This window comes from Buteo buteo, chromosome 2 (genome assembly GCF_964188355.1).
Source record: "Buteo buteo chromosome 2, bButBut1.hap1.1, whole genome shotgun sequence".
Classification (NCBI taxonomy): domain Eukaryota; kingdom Metazoa; phylum Chordata; class Aves; order Accipitriformes; family Accipitridae; genus Buteo; species Buteo buteo.
This window is the reverse complement of record NC_134172.1, coordinates 70391829-70408526: the sequence shown is the minus strand read 5'-3', so window position 1 is coordinate 70408526 and position 16698 is coordinate 70391829. Positions and strand designations below refer to the sequence as shown.

The window sequence follows — 16698 nt, the reverse complement described above, 5'->3', positions numbered from 1 at the left end:
GAAGAATTTGCAAAGCCAGTGACTTACCTGGGAACATGCTAATCCACACCTTTTACCAAGCCAGCTAAAATCCCAGCTGACTCATGTTCTACACCAGCTGCTCCCCGCACAGGATCTAAGGGAGAAGCTGAGGGACAGCCCTTGTCCAAATAGAAACAAAGTGCAGACTACACCTCTCCCCTTGGTCCAGAAGACAGACCTGTTGTCGAACTTTAGCACCCAGCTGTTTACATACAGAGAACTGTGCCCTAATGATGCTTCCTGCAGCACAGCAGCAGCCACAAGTGTCAGCTAAGCACTTTTACTTCAGGGTATCCGAAAAAGCTATACTGCCATGAGATCATGCCCCTTTCTCCTAGCTTGAGGCAGCAGGCAGCTCCATGTAAGCAATCACTATGAAGAAGCACTGTTGCCATCCAACTCCCCAAAACAATTACGAGATCCAGAAATGGGCTGTTAAAAGCATGTAAAGAGAATTTCAGTCACCAGCTGAATTCACCCAGTACTCAGATTTTATTGAAAATAAGACTCTAAACGGTACAGAAACGCACATTGCACTGCAGCATCCAAGATGCCCCTTCCCACTTTACAGGCTGCCAATGATACATTACTAAAGCTTTCTGGATGACAGGGGAGAGCCAAGACTTGAATCCCCCCTCTGATTACACAGAAGGCCATCCTCCCATACTTGACAGTCACTCTCTAAGGAGAGGCTTCCTTACTTTTAATGATTATGGTAGGATAACACTAGCTGTCAGGTGGCGAATGCAGCCCTTGCAGACAAAAGCATCCAATTACACTAAAAATGCAGCAAGTTCCAGAATCCATTACAGTTAAATGCCTCATACCAAGAAAAATAACACCCTCCATCTGTAAGTTGGCAGGACACCAGTTTATCACTCCTGCTAGCTCTGAGAAAAGACCAGAGCTGTTGCAGGGCGATGTGAATGCTGTAGCTTGGACAAGCGATCACAGCCAGTAGCATGGAGAGGGACATCATTAGCAGAAGACAGCTTTCTGCTAGTACACTGAAATCACAGCAGAACCCAGGTCAACTTCTGACAAATCTCAACCTGTCAAGAAAACAGCCAACATCGTCAGTCCACTCTATCAGAAACAGCAAGTATATAGCTCTCAAATCCCCCCCCCCAAAACTATTAGACAGCAAGGGGTGCTCTGCAAACAGCAAAAACTTCCTCACTGCCAGGCACTCCAAATAGATGCACTCATAAAACTGCATGGTGGGAGCTTTTAGAGTAGTACTTCATAAAAGCCTTGGGGAGCTGACTGAGCAGAGAGTGCCAGAGTAACATAACATACCTGGTCAGCTCTACAGCTTCACCATCTGACACAGACCACTCGCGCTCCTTTTGAATTCAAGAGTGCCATATAAAAAGGTCATTTATGCTCTTCATAGATACAGGCTACCAAGGAGATTTCAGCCTCCTTGGAGATTCTATAGCTGCATAACAGGCACCTGAACAGCAACAGAAGGCTGTAACTGAATGAAGTCAGTGACAATAGCTTTTTATCCCATGACGTTCTGTTAAGCACATTTTCTAGAGCATTAGTGAAATCCTAATCAAAGAAGATGTCACATCATTGATCTTCTATTAAAAAAAAAGGAAGAAAAAGAACACCAAAAGCAATCCCTCTCTTGCAAATAGACACATTGCTGGAAGTTGACTTTCATCTACACCTCAAGGCATTGAGAACCTCCCATTCAAAGGGAAAAAATACCACCACCCCCCCCCCCAAAAAAAGAAAAAAAATATCAAGAACAAAAGCTCCCTGACTGTTAGAAGCACCTCATTTTAACAGTGCTTAAATGGGGCAAAACAAAAAAAAAAAGAAAAAGCTATGCTTATGCTGTTAAAGTTAAATTGAAACCTGTCAGAGCTCTCTGCCATTTACTTGAGATCTTTTGAAAGCAAGAATTCCTTCACTTTTGATCCTCAAGTCTTTCACGCATGTCAGATAGTGTTATACAACCAGTGTTACTGTATGTGCAGACAGCACCCTCCAGTGCTGCCTGCCCTCAAAGCATGCAGCATACATGTAGTTTCCCTGCAACAGAGGTGCAAGCAAGGGCATGTAGCCTCAATATGGAGCCACATGAGGAACTGAAGCACCTTGCGTCTGTGGAATCAGTCAATCTGGCTAAAACAGAAGTTTGCATCAGTATTGCCAATCTGGTGGGGAAAAGTCTGAAGTCATCATGACAGATGCTCTTCAGCTGAACATTAAAAGGCAATCAATTACATTTGAAAAATCTTCATGTCCGTAACAACTGACAAGGTATTAATCCCTGCAGGAAAGATGGCAAAAGGAAACTTGTGTATTTCAACAAGTGTTAATAATCAGGTACAACACTTAAAAGGGCCCCGGTTGGATTGCTCAAATCTACACATCTGTCAAATCTCCAGGGACACTAACCGATCAAAGCATTGCAGAACCAAATCCCTTACAGAAAGGTTTTTCCTTTTTTTATTTAAATCAGCGTACATAGGCGGATCAAAGACTTACCATTCTTACTTGCTGAAGGTTCAGGCATGGTGGAACAAACCAGGCAACTGCCCTCATCTCACAATTCATCGCTGCCACCTACAGCCACCACATCAGGTCTCCCAGAGGCTCAACACCCCCACTGCCTTCGCAGCACCTTATGAGTAAAGCCAAAGGGAACAGTCAGCACCAGGCCCCGGCAGCACGTGGGACACAGCAGCTCTTCCCTGCTGGTGCATCGGACATGACCTGCCTTGAACAGTGAGAATTCAACACTTGTCGCTCTGGTGGGGAGAAAATTCAGTCATCGCTTACACCAGCGAGTCCCCAGGAATTAGGAGGCTGCACACCCGCAGAAGCTGTACCACATTCCCACCTTGCCCAGCAGACCTGCAGGCAATGAGTGAATTCACGCAAATCCCTCCCCAAGAAGAGCTGGCTCATTGGCACGCTCAACGAGTACACGTGATGGGAAATACTGCAAAAGCCCAGAGAAAAAAACACTGATGGGGTTTCTGCAACAAAGCACAAGACGGACACAAAAAGGGGAGGCAAGCAGAGATAACAGGTTATGCACTCTTGCAGGCCCAGCCTTTATGGCCATGAGAGGCTTCCACCTTCCCAGCACAAAGGCAGGAGGTCGCACGTGCAGCAGTAAATGCCACCCAATCGCCAGAGCCCAGGCAGAGGGAACAGCTTGGCCACAAACGCTACTGCCCACCTACCAGCAAGGGGCAGGGCAGGAAAGCTCCAGAACCAGTCTCTCCTGCAGCGGCCCACCACAGCCAGGCTAGCTCTGCCCCATGCCAGGCCAGCAGCAGAGCACCAACCATCACGTCCTGGTCCCCAACCCTCCGGCCACGGGGCACCTGCCGGGGGCTCGGAGCCATCAACCCACCACCCCTCCCAGGCTGCAGGGTTCCTGCCCTGCTGGACCTGCCACCTCGCACACCGCGGGAGTGAGACAAGACACAACGGGCGGCAAGGCTCCTGCAGGAGGGAACCCTCTCTGCTGTCAGCTGCACAGTATCTAAGCCAGTGGTCAAACCTACACATCTGTCAAGTCTCCAGGGACACCAACCTGACAAAGCATTGCAGAAGCAACTCGGGAACTCTTTTTCAAAGAAAAAAAAATATACATACATTTTTTAAACCAATGAGAAACAGTAACTTTAAGGACTTACCCTTAAAGTTACCCAGAGGCTCTGGCATGGCGGTGATGTACGGAGAATAGACTTCACAATCTGTGAGATTGTAAATTAGGTATGTTTATTCAGTGCTGGGCAGCACAGGGGGTTAGTCCCACCAAAGTCGTGCGCGCCTGATGCGGCAACTTGCTCCAAATTTATACAGTCAAGTATTACATATACATAAGGTTTCTCAATACGCGGCAACTAGCTCCAAATTTATACAGTCAAGTATTACATATACATAAGGTTTCTCAATACGCCTATACATATGCATGACCTATCCCCACTTCATATTAAAAGTAGTTCCAAGGAGTCATTTTCATACATTCCTCCTGACTGCACTTGCGCAGCCCCTCCTTGTGGTGGTCGTGAAGACGAAGGCAGACAACTCCTCTTCGTCACTGCTAGTAACCTTTTACACTTGTGCAGACTCAGTTGTTCCTTGGCTCTTATCCAAACCGCAGGGTCGGTTTTAGCTGGTTCTTAAGGCAAGTCTCTAGTTCTCAGGAACTGTCCTTTGCGAGGAACTGCAGGACTTCTTGACTCAGTTTATACAATAATTGGCAAAACATTAAACATTGTCTATCAGCTTGATTCTTTGGGCTGCACAGCAATCTAGATTATTAAGCAGTGTTTTATCTATTAAGATTCCCTTAAGCCCTCTTCTCTCAGTCCCCCCTTTTCTAGAAAAGTAGTAAATTCTTTTACTACACCTAATTCTAATACAGTGTTTCCCTATCTACCATTCTCTCAAAATATTTATTAGACTCAAGTTTCCATCATAATTGGTTCTTCTTCCATTCACCATAGGAATCTCCTGTGTTGTGAAAGCACCATAAACCACATCGAACTGCTATACAAAGGATTATAGACAAAAGGATGATTATTATCACAGTGACAAACAATTGCTTTAACCACATTAAGTCTGGTAACCAAGAGGTTAGCTCTTCCCACAGCTCAGAAAATCCCCAAGAGGTGTCATCTTGAGTTACTTCATGTAGGATTTTTGCTTGTTTCCTGATCTCCCGTAAGTCATCAGTAATCGCCCACTCTGGTCCACATACAAGCAACAACTAACATTGATCACTGTGCATACCCCTCCTTGTGAGGCTAATAATAAATCTAGAGCCATATGATTTTGTGATAGTATTTTTGATAAACCAATAGTTTCTTCCTGGAGCACTCCAATAGCATCTATGGCTTTATTCTCAATTATCTCTATTACAGCTGAGATGTTTACTATAGCCTTTTCTAACTTGCTAACCCTCAGAGATGGGATTAGCCATGGCACGAAGCTATGATAGCCTGTCAGCCTTTCTATTAAGGGGTTACTCGTCCTTCGGTTTCTGATTGAAGTGGCTCTTTGTTTTCTTCTCACGGGATTCTGTGTTGTTTTATCAATAATAGTAATGTTGGGGACCAGGGCACCTAAAGTACGTGCTCCCTGCCACCCCAGAGGCAAAGTCTTCCGGGCTGCTGTACCACATAACCAATACCACCCTGTTCCTAACAGAACCGGGAGGCCAGTGTAATTAAGTAACTGAAATGCTGGGTCAATAGTTGTCATGTTCAGCGAGATGAATTTATTGCAATTTGAATATTCCCCAACAAACGTACCATTTCCTGAGTTTATCAGGCAATGGTCTCTTGAGGTATTGGCCGTTATTGTTTTCATTTCCAACCTTTGGCCCCACTTGGCTTGGGGATCTTTCCTGAGAGTGGTATTTTTCCAGAAAGTAACATTTGTCCAAGAGACATTCAATGGCAATGGGACACCTATCAAGGGCACTCCATGACCAGAATGCCTTGGCATTTGGGTACAAACCCAACAATCAGTCTTGTTTATAATTTGAGTAATGTTCTGTGTCAATTGTACATACGAATTCTCTTGCCAAGCAGCTACACTAATCGCCTGTAGGTTTACCAGGATTATGCAAATCTTAATCCACATTCTACCTTTGCAGTTTGAGCTTCAGGGGTCCCTGGACTTCAGAGGTGCAAACCTTTTGTGGTGTTTTTTTTACGCTAGTGTGATGTACCCAGGCATTCTGTTCTTTGATCTTGATTGCTGTAAAGGAGGTGAGAGTACCTGGAACAGTCCTTCCCACTGTGGTTCCAGAGTTTTTTCTGTAAAAGACTTTATATATACATAATCTCCAGGTTGTATATTGTGCACAGGTCCATCTAAACCTCTCCCTCAAGTCCCAATCACATGCTTTCTGATTCTATTGAGCTGCTTGCCCAATGCCACCATGTAGGAAGTCATAATTTTGTCCCCGGCTTGTACGGACATCCCTCTCTATATTCCATAGGATTGTCCATACAAGATTTCAAAGGAGCTCAGTCCTTCCTTCGCCCTTGGTCTTGTTCGTATGTGCAAAAGAGCTAAAGGAAGAGACTGAGGCCAGGCCAAGTTTGCTTCTTGTCCTAATTTCACAATTTGCTGTTTAAGTGGTTCATTTTTTCCACTTGGCCACTCGACTGAGGGCGATATGGGGTATGAAGCTGCCAATCTATGCCCAAATGGTGGCTAATTTGTTGTACCACTTGAGACAAAATGTGGTCCTCTGTCAGACGATATAGTTGCTGGAACTCCAAAGCATGGTATTATCTCTTGTACCAATATTTTAGTTACCTCCCGAGCTTTAGCTGTTCTGGTTGGGAATGCTTCTGGCCAACCTGAAAAGGTATCAGTTAATACTAATAAATATCAATACCCCCCTTTTCTTGTAAGTTCTGTAAAATCAATCTGCCATTGTTGTCCAGGCCTATTGCCTTTCCCAATTTGGCCCATTTCTGGCCTGGGGGTATTCTTAGGATTAGTCTGGAGGCAAAGGCCACTGTTGAGTCACCTCTCACCGTGGTATATAAATTTCTGGCCACAATTTCTCTTATTAAATGTTTATAAAAAGCCTCTGTTCCCCAATGCCTTTTCCTATGTTCCTCCCGTACTAGATACCATAGTAGGCAAGAGGGAATGATTAGTTTCCCTTGTGGGGTAAGAGCCCACCCCTCTTCATTATAAGACCCTTCTAGATCTGTAATAAGCTTCTGATCTTCCTCGGTATACTCTGGCTTACCTTCTAGAGAGATTCTCCTGTTGGGGACTAGAGCCCCTTCTGTTTTTATCTCTGTTTTAGCTATTTGTTTTGCTTCTCTGTCCGCCAGCTCATTTCCTTTTTCTAAATCTGAGCTCACTTTCTGGTGTGCCTTAATGTGCATGATTGCCACTTTCTCAGGAAGTTGGACAGCCTCCAATAGCTTCAAGATTTCTTCTGCATGTTTGATATTTTTCCCTTGAGAGTTCAATAATCCTCTTTCTTTCCGGATTGCTCCGTGTGCGTGTACAACCCCAAAGGCATAGTTTGAGTCTGTATAAATATTCACAACTTTGCCTTGGGCCAATTCCAGGGCGCGGGTCAGGGCAATTATTTCTGCCTTCTGTGCAGAGGTATTCATGGGCAATGGCCCTGACTCTATTACTTCTTGACTGGTGGTAATGGCATATCCCACATGTAACCTACCACTTAAGACATAACTGCTTCTGTCTGTGAACCAGTTTTCTCCATTTTCCATAGGCCTGTCCCTCAGGTCTGGACAGCTTGCAGATGTTGCTTTGATAGTTTCCAAGCAGTCATGATGCACCAGTTCTCCTGTGTTTCCACTGAGGAAAGAAGCTGGGTTGACAATGTTAGTAACTATGATCTCCACATCGTGCTGTTGTACCAGTATAGCCTGATATCTCAGGAATCTTTGTGGCAAGAGCCAGTGTCCACCCCTTGCTTCCAGTACTGCCGATACTGTATGGGACACCAAAACTGTCATTTTCTGGCCCAGAGTGAACTTCCAGGCTTCCTGTATGTTCAGTATCACAGCTGCAACCGCCCGCAGGCATCTAGGCCAACCCTTTGCAGTCACGTCTAACTGCTTAGAGAAGTAGGCAACTGCCCATTGATACGGACCCAGATCTTGTGCTAATATTCTCAGGGCAATGCCCTGCTGCTCGTGAGAGAAAAGAAAAAACAGCTTACTCCCGTCTGGGAGTCTTAAGGCCGAGGCTGACATCAAAGCCTTTTTCAGTAGCTCAAAGGCTCATTTGGTTTCCTTATTCCACTCAAGGTGTTTCTGCTCAGTGGCTGTTAGTGCATACAGTGGTTTAACAAGCAGTCCATATAAATCCACAGTCAGCACCACCCAGTCATCCCCAGAAAAGTCCGTAAGTCTTTTACCATCCGAGGTCTCTGGGTTTGGCATATTGCTTCTTTGCGAGCCTGTCCCAAAGTTCTTTGTCCAGCACTAATTTCATAGCCCAAATAATTCACTGTGGGCTGCATCACCTGGGCCTTCTTCTTAGATACCCGGTACCCCTGGAGCCCCAAGAAATTTAGCAGACTCACCATCCAGGTCATACAGTCGTTTTCCGTTTTGATGGCAATCAGGATATCAACCACATACTGTAACAGTTTTCCCTCCTCAGACGGGATTTCCCAGGATTCTAAGTCTTTTGCAAGCTGATTGCTGAAAACAGTAGGGCTATTCTTAAATCCTTGTGGCAACACCGTCCAAGTGAGCTGGGTCTTCCGACCACTCTTGGGGTTTTCCCATTCAAATGCAAATAATTTTTGGCTGGCTTCATGGAGAGAGAGACAAAAGAAAGCATCCTTCAAGTCTAAAACAGTAAACCAGGTTAGTTCGGGTGTCAATACAGTCAGCAAGGTGTATGGATTTGCCACTACCAGGTAAAGGTCCTCAGTTATCTTATTCACAGCCCCCAAGTCCTGGACCACCCGATATGACCTGTCGGGTTTCCGAATGGGTAATACAGGGGTGTTGAAATCAGATTCACATTCTTTTAATAATCCTAATTGCAAAAATTTTTCTACTACCGGCCGGGTTCCTTCCCTGTCTTCCTTCTTTAGGGGATATTGTTTAATTCTTACCAGTTGTTGGCCTTCCTTGAGCCTGATTTCCAACAGGTGGAGCATTTTTCGCTCTTCCAGGTACATTGGTGGCCCATACCCCAGGGTATACCTGATCTAAGATTTCCTCGCTAATTTTTCCTTCTGAGGGGAGACTGGTTAAAGTTAGACTCAATATCTGGATATACTGCTGATCTTTTACCTCCGGAGTAATTTCTCCCTTCTCAAATACAATCTTTGCCCCCAATTGTTCCAACAAATCTCTTCCCAAAAGAGCCTTTGGGGAGTTAGGCATATACAAAAATTTGTGCATGCCCCATTATTTTCCTAATTTATATTCAAAAGACTTACAAAAATATGGCTTTTCACTTTGGCCAGTCACCCTTTTTACCGTGACATAATCATCTCCCGGGGGCATCAAGGCTCGATTCAAAACAGAATATGTTGCCCTGTACCAACCAAAAATTCTACCTCTTGTTGTTTCCTCCCTAGCTTAATTATAACCAGTGGATCCACTAGGATAGATCCCCCAGGTCCCCGTCAATCTTCCTTCACATGGGCTACCGTTCTTCCTGTCCGATTGCTTCACCCCCTCTCCTTGTTCCTTGGACATTCCTTTTTCCAATGACCAAATTTCTTACACTCGCTCAAGTGCGGGTACCATGGGGTCCTGCGGTGGTACCATCCCACAGTCCCTTTGCTGCTCTGGATTATTTTAGAGGGTAAAAAACATATCTGCATATGAGACTTCATCCCACTTTCCTTCTCTCCTTAAAAACAGCATCAATTGCAAAAGAGTATTATAATCAATTGACCCATTGAGTGGCCACTTAGCTTTGCTTTCTAATTTATTAAATATTGTAACCAATGGTGGCCTTTGTATAAGGGTCTTCTTGCTTTCCATGCCTCCAGTCCCGACAATATCTTTCCAATGAGTGAGTACACACCCTAAAAGACTCTTCTTCAGAATTCCCCCTCGAGCGTTACCCATTTTATAACTTCTATTGATTCTCACTTTTGCTAGTTCTTTTAGTGAGTTCCCACACAAATTGCTTCTTACACTTCCTTATAGTTTTCTCCCAGTCCTCTTCCCACACATCCCAGATTTCTGGGATCAGATTTTCCTTTCCACACACCAACATCACTACTTCAGATTCTTGTTGGGTTCTTTCCCAATTATGAAACTGTGGGGTTTAGGGAAAGCACTTAGGGCACTCTACCTTCCGCCTACTGGATGTACAATACCACCTTTTCCCACAAAATTTGCACTTCCAACAAAACCCAAGCTTGGTGCCAAATTTCATATATCCTAAAAACAAGACCACATGCAGAGCAGGGAATTACCCCTATTTGTCCACCAACACTGGAACTTATAGAGACATCTGAAGTCTGTTCCCAGTCTAAAGCCGCTTTCCACCCCACAGGAGTAATATATGCTCCCTTTAAATAATACTGCTTGTTCCCCCTTTCTATCCAATGCCCACTTTCGTTCAAATACTCCCAAGGTTCAAGTCCAAACCACCGAAGGAGTGATTCCTTTCACCCTGTTCCTTCATCAACATATAGATGTATTCACAAATTATCTAAACACAAAAACATGAACATAAAATTCCCAGGTATTCAAATCATACTATTTATCATCCCAGTTAACATCCATCCAATGGCTGCAAATATAAAGATACACCAAGTGCAATTGCGAGGTCCACTTACCCTTCTCCTGCCTCTTATATACCAATCATCGGCAGGTCCATCCTGGCTCCCAGCACTGGGATGCAGCAGTGAGCTCGGATTTGCTTGATCTGCTCCCAAGATGGCTAGCAGCCACCCTATCAGTCAGCAAATCCCCTTGTTAGTATACAGGGTACCCTCCTCCCATACGGGGACTATGCTGCACGCCAGACGTCTCTGCGTGATTTACCAGCTGCCCCGGCCACATGTATGACTTACAGGCTTCCCTTGTAAAACATACTGTTTAGCCCACGGCTTCAGAAGGTTGTTGTCTGCTCCTGCGGTGAGTGGCTGGCAGCGGAGGCTCCTCCGAGAGAAGTTCTCGGGGCATGCCTAGGGGCGTCCGCTCCAGTCGATCCCGCAGCCGAGCAGAGAGCCTCCTGCCTGGCTCGCCAAACTGACATGTGGAAAACAGATTTCACAGTCTGTGAGATTGTAAATTAGGTATGTTTATTCAGTGCTGGGCAGCACAGGGGGTTAGTCCCACCAAAGTCGTGCGCGCCTGATGCGGCAACTTGCTCCAAATTTATACAGTCAAGTATTACATATACATAAGGTTTCTCAATACGCCTATACATATGTATGACCTATCCCCACTTCATATTAAAAGTAGTTCCAAGGAGTCATTTTCAATAAATTCCTCCTAACTGCGCTTGCGCAGCCCCTCCTTGTGGTGGTCGTCGGGGGTCGTGAAGATGAAGGCAGACAACTCTTCTTCATCACTGCTAGTAACCTTTCACGCTTGTGCAGACTCAGTTGTTTCTTGGCTCTTATCCAAACTGCAGGGTCGGTTTTAGCTGGTTCTTAAGGCAAGTCTCTAGTTCTTATCAAGAACTGTCCTTTGCGAGGAACTGCAGGACTTCTTGACTCAGTTTATACAATAATTGGCAAAACATTAAACACTGTCTATCAGCTTGATTCTTTGGGCTGCATAGCAGCCTAGATAATTATAATGCAGTGTCTTATCTACTAAGATTCCCTTAACACCCCCCCCCCCTTCTCTCAGCAGAGCAAACCGCACGCCTGACCCTGCCGCCCATCAGGTCTCCCGCAGGCTCTGTGCACCCTCCGCCTCGGCAGCGTCCTGCGAACAAAGCCCAAGGGAACAGTTAGTACCGGGCCCTGCAAGTGCGTGGGACGCAGCGGGCGCTACCCTCTGGTGCATCAGACACGATTTGGCTTGAACAGTGAGAAATCAACACTGTCGCTCTGACGGGGAAAAAATGTCATCACCTCCACCAGAGAGTCCCCGGGTGCCCCACGGCCGCACACCCGCGCCACGCTCCCGCCTCCCCCGGCGGGTCCGGGTGACCTCGTGTAAGACCTTCCCGGGAAGGGCGGCCGCTCGTCGGGAAACAGGGCGGGAGCCCGGAGAAGAGCACTTGGGGACGGGGCTCCCCGAGGCGGAGCCGAGAAGAGGCGGCCACGCTGCCGGCCCACACCGCTCCCTCAGCGAGCGGGCGACGAGGCGACGCCGGCGGCCGCCAGAAGCCCGACAAGGCGCGGTGTGGGCCCCACCAGGAAAGGGCAAAAGGGGGAAAGCCCGGACCCACCATCCTCCCCGACCGCCCCCAGAGCCCAGCCTACCTCCACACTCACCTCAGCCACGCCGGAGCAAGAGGGCGATGGGCGCCGCGCGAGGGTCTTTATAGGGGCCGCCGGCCCCGCCCAGGGCCCGCCCGCCTCTGAGGCGGGAGGGCGGGCGCCGGCGCCATGTTGGGCGGTGCTGCTCGGGCACCGGCGGGAGTAGCCGTTTGTCCTGCCCTCCCCCTCCCCTCCCCTCCTGTCCCTTGTGGAGGGGCTCCCGCTCCTAAGGGAGGCGATGGCGTGAGTCGTTCACTCCGCGTCTCCGGCGGACTCGGAGCCGGTGGAGGTGGCGTGAGGTGCGCCCGGCAGCGGGGCCGCCATTTCGCGGTGGAGGGCACGACGGGGCGCTGGGCCGCGCCGCTGCTCGCTGGGCCCGTTCACCTCATGGCGGGGAGCGCGTTTAGTGCCTGCAGCCCGCCCCAGGGCCGGTGGGGTGCCCGGGCTTGATGTGAGGAGACGGGTGAAGGCGGGCGCGGCGGGTGGGGTGCAGCCGGTTCGCCCGTCCCCGCGCTCGGACGTGGGCGCCGCGGCGTGGCCGTGGGCCGGCGGCTGCAGGCCTCCCGCCGGGCTGCGGCACCGCGGGGCGGCACTGGGCCCCGGTGTGGGTGTCGGTACACGCGGTGTGCCACGCTGCAGGGGAGGGCCGGAGATTGAAACTGGGCAAGTGCTGCCTGTGCCCCAGGCTTGGGGCATCGGTACGTCTACCGTGCTTTGCCAGCGTCGGCGAGTATGGCTTTGGAAATTTAATTTTCTTTTCATTTTCTTCTTACAAAGGAAAAAAAAAAACCCAACGGGTTCAGAGGTGTTTAGTGACTTGTCCAAAAGCACGTGCAAATGCAGTGGCAACATCAAGCCTGTGATCCAACCTTAATCCAGAGCAGGAGCCCCCAAACCATTAATTCAAGGACTGCCAACTTACACCACTGTATTTCTGCCAGCTCAGGCTCCCTGCTGATGGATGACTGGGTTGCAGCTCAGGTTTGTGTCACTGGGGGGATGCCTACTGCAGTTTGGGGGACCCATCACATCACAGTAGCAGTTATTTTACTATTGGGTGGCCCTAGACAGGCAAATTATGTTGCATTAAGTAGTTTGCCACTGAGTAACACGAGGAATGGAATAAAGGGCAAAGGATGTGTCTTGAATGAGAACAGCCTGCCTTGTAACCTGAGCGCTGCCATGTGCAGTGATTTTATAGCTATAAATTCACCTTGGAGAGTGAATCCAGTCATCCATATCTAGTGGAGACCTGCCACATGACATCCTTGAATACACATTGAAGGTATTTTCAGTGCCCTACACTCACACAGAGTGTGTACATCTATTCAGAGAGGTCAGCCAAGCACAGCATTTCATCCTTCACCAGTGGTATAGTAGGGGATACCACCGTATGATTCAGGAATAAATGTTCTGCAGCCATGACCCCCCCTCCCAGCACCTCCTGGGGAAGGTAGGAACTTTTGTCACTAGAATAAGACCAACTGAAGAGATGGGGTTGAAACGGAGTCAGAGTGTAAGAGGCAGGGGAAGGCACAAAGCCATATGCAGTTTTACATAGGCAGGGTGGTCTTTTGGGCTAAACACAGGAGTTCAACAACCCTGTGTTCTGCAGTAAGCAGCTCTGGGCTATGCTAGCTCAAAATCATGTAATTGCTGCACTCTTTGGGGTTTTTCTGTTTGTAAAATATACACTGGTTATGCCAAGGCACCAGGCATAGGTGTTCACTTGCTCGCTCTGACTGGTATGAGGTGTTAGCATTGTGTGACTTGTCACATCAGTGCTTCAGCAATCCAGCTGTTACTTTGGTATCAGGCTTTTACTAATTAAACAGGGATTCAGTGACAAGGGGACCAGATCAAGCTGATGGCAAGGTGAATAGGTCCTGTGGGACCAATGGAAGGGGTAGTTCAAGGATAGCGCTTGAAATGCGATGAGAACAAGAAAAGGCACATGGTCGATTTGTCAGCTAGTTTGCAAACATACAGCCAAGGCTCTGCAAATCTGCCTAGAGAAGCCACAGGAGGGATTTTCAGACACCCTGAAATGAGTAAGCCTGTCTTGTTTTATTCACCTCCTTGTCTAGTAGTATCTACAGACATACATACTGCAAGTACATATATAGGCCTTATAGTATGTTTGGCATAACACTGCATAATTCAGCTACCATTAAAATGCTTTTTCCAAATTAAATGTGTTTGTAGGCAACTAATTCTTGAAAGCAGCTTATCAAACAGGACTTGTGGAATAAATCTCAATCCCATTAATCCAAGTTCCAGAACACCAAAAGATGAAAAGACAATCAAAGGAAGGACATTTTAAGAGGATTACAGGGAAAACTAATCTTGTTACACTGCAAACCCATGTCACATGTACAACGCAAAAGGAACTGTAAATGTGATTTGTGTTGCCTAGCTTGGCAAGGAAGGAAAAATGGGAAGGTCTGGGATGTTAAAGAGCTGCAACAGAGCTTAGTATCAAATTTATTTGATTTCCCTGGGTTTTATTCTCTTTGGCAGAACCACGTTGAAAATCTCTTTAGCTAGATGAGTTCTTCAACTCAGTCAGGACTTGTAGCAAGCCTCACTGAACTCTAGAAGTTCCTCAAGAGGTGGCAGAAGTCAGGACACACTCAACTCCCAATTCTCCTTGTTACTTGCTTGCAGAGAGACCTCTTCCATGGAGCATTGCTGGCCAGAGCAGCCAGCATGTGAAAGCTTTGCTTCACAGCCGATTAACAGGACTTTTGGCCGCAGGACAGCTACGTACTTTTCTTCCACAAGGTGGTTATTCACTGCAGCCGCAGGCAACAGCATGCTGGGCTGGGCCTCTCCAGTCTTGTGTCCCTGTGTTTGCTCTTGTATGAGTCATGCAGGAGCAGTTACTCTGTCTAACTTTACAAGAGTGTCCAAAGTGAAGGTAAAAGGTTAAAAGGCAGTTAGTCACATGCATTTTTTAAAAGTACCACAACTTCTGAAGAATGCTTTTGTATTATATGCCAGCCTTCACAGGCACACATTTTCAGCTTCTTCTAAATGCCAACACTGACTGCTAGCACAGAATCATTCTTTTCTCTAGGAAGCAGAAACCTGATGAATGAAGAAATGCTTCTGAATTGCTAAACAAGACCTTGTTAATCTCATAGGATGATTAAATATTTTACATGCCAGCATCTAACTGCTACATTGTTATGTTCAGGGTTTTTTTTTAAATCAGAACCGAATATGAAGAAATCTAAACTTTAATTGGGATGTAATCTCTGACTTCCTGACATAATAACCTAAACTAAACCCCCAGCACCAGATGCCTCCAATATTCAGGAAATTTCTTAGACAGGTTGTAATTTTCCAGCATAAAATTTTGTAATAGAATTAAAAAAAAAGGTATGCATCAAGAAAGCCATGAAAAGATCTCTCTGAACTGTTGGGTCAGCAACTTCACCATGGAACACTATGATAATCAAAATAAAACAGCACACTGACAGGGTATTGAAAAGAATCTTTGTGAGCATCTGCCAAATCATACACACTCGTCTTCTGGAATATGAAAAATGCCAGACACAAAATTCACAGAATGGATTAAAGGGCAGTAAGAAAGAAACTGCCATAGTTTACTTGTGGAGCCAGAATTTTTCTAGCCTGCAACTAAAACTAGAAACAAAGAAAGACTGAATGACCCAGCTGAGTTTCAGGAAAAGAAACCCAGCAGGAACATGTACTCAGATATACAAGTTTAATAGGCGTTTTTGCACATAAATTATGTTCTCTTTTTTTTTTTCTTCCTACAGACTGTCACGGGTTTCCTTCCAAAAACGATAGAAATGGATCACAGCTACACTGTGACTGTAGCAGGAACTTTGGGCCTATTTACAGCAGCAGGTTTAGAGGTCGGTAGCTATGGATCACCAGGGACACAAAGCACACTTTGGGAGAGATGCCAACATTCATTTTCTGATGAACACAAATGTTCCTTAGGGATGCTGCAGATTTTTAGGGTATGACCATTGCAGTGAGTCTTAGGGTGAGCCAGAGCACTCCACCTTGCAGGACTGGGTCCTTTGCTGCTTTTATGCATCTGTTCAGGTTTAGCCTTAAAATTGATCAAAACGTTTTAACAGTATTTCCAAGCTCAGATAAACCATTTAAAACGTGGAAACAATAAATGCCTGTTAGATGAGCAACTGCCTTGTTAACAGCTTTGTACTAAGGATACAGCAATTTCTGATGCTGTGTGACACCAGTAAGAGAGTAAGCCTCTTTATGAATTAAAATCACTAGCAGGAAGGGAGGGGTGAGCATGCCACACAGCTAAAGGCTAAACTAGCTTCCCAGAAGAAAGTGCCAACAAAAAATACCAACAAGAAAATGGGGAGTAATGGGAGCATTCACAGGGAATTTGGAAACATCCGTCTGTGAACCACAGGGTTCATTCCCTCCCTCCCTCCAGAGGGCCATGGGCTCAAGCACTTCCAGACGCTGTATGTGCAAGCTTGTGCACATTCACAGTTTGAACACTTGTCACATGCTTGTTTGAAGTGGGACTAGCTTTAATATCCAGCCTAAACAAAACCACACCATGTTCAGCATGTGGCGAAAGGCCGTTAAAATCACTGAAGTTATATCCAGCTGACTGATGAATGACAAGAGGTCTGCATTTGACCCAGTTTAAGTATCAGTTTAATCTAGGTACATCTTCCCTATCTGCATACAATTATAGACCAGCAGAATGGAGAGGGGTTAGACAGTAAAAGCTCTTAAATAACATTTTTTCT

At 46.4% G+C, this 16698-nt stretch overlaps 1 long non-coding RNA gene and 3 other non-coding genes across 5 annotated transcripts; all 4 read right to left on the bottom strand.

The window, feature by feature from the left end:
* Positions 1-2135: 2135 nt before the first annotated feature.
* On the bottom strand, positions 2136-2229 carry LOC142028808 (small nucleolar SNORD12/SNORD106). The gene has a single exon (XR_012649702.1). It is a non-coding gene; the product is annotated as a small nucleolar SNORD12/SNORD106 (small nucleolar RNA).
* A 505-nt stretch (positions 2230-2734) lies between these two features.
* Positions 2735-2826, bottom strand: LOC142028807 (small nucleolar SNORD12/SNORD106). Its single transcript, XR_012649700.1, has one exon. It is a non-coding gene; the product is annotated as a small nucleolar SNORD12/SNORD106 (small nucleolar RNA).
* Positions 2827-10770: 7944 nt separating this feature from the next.
* On the bottom strand, positions 10771-12533 carry LOC142028732 (uncharacterized). Of its 2 annotated transcripts, none has more exons than XR_012649678.1 (2): positions 11942-12533; positions 10771-11426 (listed from the first exon to the last, which is right to left on the bottom strand). It is a non-coding gene; the product is annotated as an uncharacterized LOC142028732 (long non-coding RNA). The 2 variants fall into 2 exon arrangements; XR_012649677.1 differs by having other exon boundaries at positions 11930-11963.
* On the bottom strand, positions 11498-11585 carry LOC142028806 (small nucleolar SNORD12/SNORD106). The gene has a single exon (XR_012649699.1). It is a non-coding gene; the product is annotated as a small nucleolar SNORD12/SNORD106 (small nucleolar RNA).
* Positions 12534-16698: the final 4165 nt, after the last annotated feature.